Source organism: Morone saxatilis, unplaced genomic scaffold (assembly GCF_004916995.1).
Source record: "Morone saxatilis isolate NCDOM2014 unplaced genomic scaffold, NCSU_SB_2.0 Contig14, whole genome shotgun sequence".
Classification (NCBI taxonomy): Eukaryota; Metazoa; Chordata; class Actinopteri; family Moronidae; genus Morone; species Morone saxatilis.
The window spans coordinates 11,674,885-11,678,746 of record NW_023339696.1 but is presented as its reverse complement, the minus strand read 5'-3'; positions in this window follow the sequence as shown (position 1 = coordinate 11,678,746).

The window sequence follows — 3,862 nt, the reverse complement described above, 5'->3', positions numbered from 1 at the left end:
AAAAAAGGTGATGTCACCTACTTTGTTGCACTAATCACGACTTTGCAGTATTTTATTCTCAGTGTGATGACAGTGGCACTCCCCAGTCAAGCAAAGCGGATCAAAGCACAGCCACACAGTCACAGTGATTTTTGTGTCCTAAAAAATTATACTCATAATAAATAATCATTTCAGGTGTCTTGTTGAGTTTTCTGGGAATACTTTAAATCTGACATTTTTTACATCAATGTTTGCCAGTTTGCAGTCTTCGTCTTTCTTGCTTTTGTTGGTGCTGTCATTCAGCAGAACAGGTAACTTTAAGGAAGATTTATTTTTCTAAATGTAACTGATTGTTGCTTATTTAGTCATGAATATTTATGCAATATAGAAGCCCCGTCAGGGTTTCAGGGACTACTGGATGTTAAAGGGGTTTAACCAGTGGGTTGGGATCTAAAATTAGTCCAATCAGCTTCTTTTTTTTTTAAATAATCGTGAAACATGAAAGACATTTAAAAACTTGTAGTTTAACACTAGTAGGATTTGTCTGTGTTGCACCACAAAATATTTAACTTTTGAAAATCATTGAAACATTACGTACAATAAGTCAATAATTTTGTACTTTATATGCATTTTATTTGATATTTTGTAAGGTATAAACACATCTACCATCAAAGACAATGCACTAATGCTTTGTTGCCACTTTGAAGTTTATTTATTTAAGAAGAAGAACAAGGAACAATGCACATTAATTAACACAAGGACTTAAGTCCACTACGTGATTGTGCCAGATTTAACCATACAATATAATTTTCACCTGCACCGGCAGGTTCATGGCGTATCAGAAAAACATTAAAAGAACCAAACATAACATGCAAAACATACAGAAGCACGTAAGCACAGATAAAATCTCATAAAACACAGAGCACATAAGCACAGAGTACATAAACACAGACAGAATCAGTTAGTGCGCATGCGCGAACGCTGCATGCTGCCTGTTACGTTGCTTAAATAATTTCCCCCTGGGATTGGTAAAGTATTTCTGATTCTGATTCTGATCACACAATCACAGGTAAAAGGAGGGCAAACAATAGTAACACAATGGCCATATTAATGTCATAACACATGACACATATGACACATAAAGGACATCACAGGAAAACAATAACAGAAGCACTACTCTAGATTATGAATGCATATTTGATTGTCCAGTAACCACTGGTTTATAGATTTGGAGAAGGACTTGAGGAGTTTGTGCTATTTTAACAAACAAGCCTGCTGAACTCCTCTCCAGACAATCACAGAGTAGCTTCATGTAGTACTCATGGCTTTCCTGTGATAGAGAGAGATGATGAATCCATGCTAATCCCCCTTTCATCACACCCCATCCTTCTCCCCAGCTGCCTCGCCTGTGGCTGTGAATACCTGCCTGGTTTAATGTATTACCCACTGTGCATACCCCCTCTGCTTTCATCTAGCTAACCACACCACCTTGATGTTGGAGTAGTGCTTAATTCAAGGTGGTTAGAGCATCAAAAAAAAATCTGCAAGTCCAAACAACCGCAGACACAAAGGGTCACCTGTGAAGTTGACGCTGATGTGCATGTGAGTGATTGTGTGGGTGACACAGTATGCACACGCACCTGACAGATTTGTTAAAGTTTGCATCACAAAAGATTTGTTTAGCGAAAAGCTGAGCACTGCAGTTTGATCAGAGGATACTCTCCCACTGCCGTAACCCCCTGAGACCACGTGAAATATGCCAGATCCGAAGCTCATTTTTTACCTGTGCAAAACACACACTGCTGCATGAATTCGGCGAGGTTTAATGATTGAGTCCAGCGGTTGACATTAAAGCTGTGGCGCGCGGACAGAGGAGACTCTCCCTGCTTTCCTAAGGGACACATTGAAGTGATGGGAAATACAAAAGGATGGCTACAGGTTTAATGAGACAGAGGAACTCCTCTTGCAGCCCCATGTTGCCACCCTTATTCATCCTCTCTCTTTGCTCTCCCCCTCCTCTTCCTTCAGTCCAAAGGTCTCCTCCAGGTCAGACTCACACAAAGGTGCAGCAAATAATGGATGAGGGTGTATTACTCTACCGTCACCCTTCTTTAATGACGACCTCTCGTCCTTCCTCCTCCTCCTCTTCCTCCTTCTTTTTATTATGTCCTTTCTCAAGAGCTGGCACTAATCCTGTATCACGTTTTAGCCGTCTCGCTCTTTAATCATAACTCAAACAGCGTATCAAAGTGCAAGAACAAATGGCAGCAACAGCAATTCATCAAAATATGGAGCTGAGCGGGGAACTGCATATCTGATGAGGAGCAGAAACAACACAATGCAACAACATTTCGCTGATCAGGTCCATTTTTCTTTGAAGGTGCTGTTTTTCAAACTGTAAACCCATTGACCCAACTTTCGAAAATTTCCACACTACTTTGTCATTCAATGGCGCCTCATAGATTTTGCATTGAATTGATGAAAAAGTTTGTTTTCTGATAGACTGCAGCGGCGGTGTTGATTCATTGTAATTGAATGTGGGAAACACGCTGATTAAATATTGCAAATTCAATCACTGTCCATAATGAGGTCGATGATAAACCAGAAACCCGATGTTGGGCTTCGTCAACAGAGATGTACAATGTGCTGATAGAAGCAAATAGCAATATGTAACTCCTAAAACATGCCTTTAAGTACAGTTAAGCCTGGTTGCATTCGTTGCTTAAAGGAATAGTTTGACTTTCTTGCTGGAGAGTCGAGGTCTTTCCTACTTTTTCGCAGCAAAAATAGACTATAGATAATAAATTATCTGATCATAGTCAAATCGACATTATACCAGCAACATATAAACCTCTCACTACCGTTTCAATGTCTATATCTGCCGTGACATGTTGTATCTTTGTTTTGTTTAATTTGTTTTTATTTAATTTGTACAGAAACTAAAAGGTAAAAAAACACCAATTCACTGTTTTGGGATTTAGCTAGCTAGCTAGCTAGTCTAGGCTAGGACCAGTTGCCAGGCAACCAGCAGTCATATGAAATGACTGGTTCTAGTCAAACTCTGGTCCTGGCAAAACAGACAATTTGCTGCATTAGAGGGGCTAGTATGCAAATGTTATTACCTTGGGACAGAGCCAGGCTAGCTGTTTCCCTCTGGTCCCTGTCTTTCTGCTAAGCTAAGTTCGCCGGCTGTGCGCTCTAGCTTCATAATGAGGTGTGTGTGTGTGTATGTGTGTGTGTGCGTGTGTGTGCAGTGGTGCTGCTGCTGGTGTTAGAGAGCTTTGAGAGGCCGATGAGGTCTCTGACTCCGTCCTCCGCAGCGCCCTTTACCACCCTCCAGGGAGCTCCCTTTGAGCCTCTCGCTCTCCCCAGTCAGAGGGACAGGAACCAAAAATGTCCCCCTTCATCTGGCAAAATGACAAACACTGACAATGAGGACTATCCTATTTGACACAGGACAGACTCCAAAGACATTCTGTTCTCCTGTGGCCAGCTGTTGGCCGAACACTCCTGGGCTTCAAACTTCAAAGAGAGGTGAACAAAGTCTGGACTGTGAGAGAGGAGGGGAGGTGGTTAGAGATGTGATGGAGAGGTGTGGGTATCGAGTGTGACAGGTGAAAAGGAGAGAGAGAAAAAAGCACCAGGTCCCACTCTCATTTTCTCATATAACACAGTGGGCCTTGGCTGCAGCATGTCAGCGAGGGACAGACGTCAATAATGTAACACATGATACAATTTTAGAAGCCACACAGAGGTGGACACGCATCAGGTAGCAGGGAACCACAGGAGATTTCTTACTATTTTATGCTCCTCCTCTCCCAGGGATTAGGTTTTACAATCAGCGCAAGCAAATTGGAATTTGCTGACAGCCAATCAATCACAG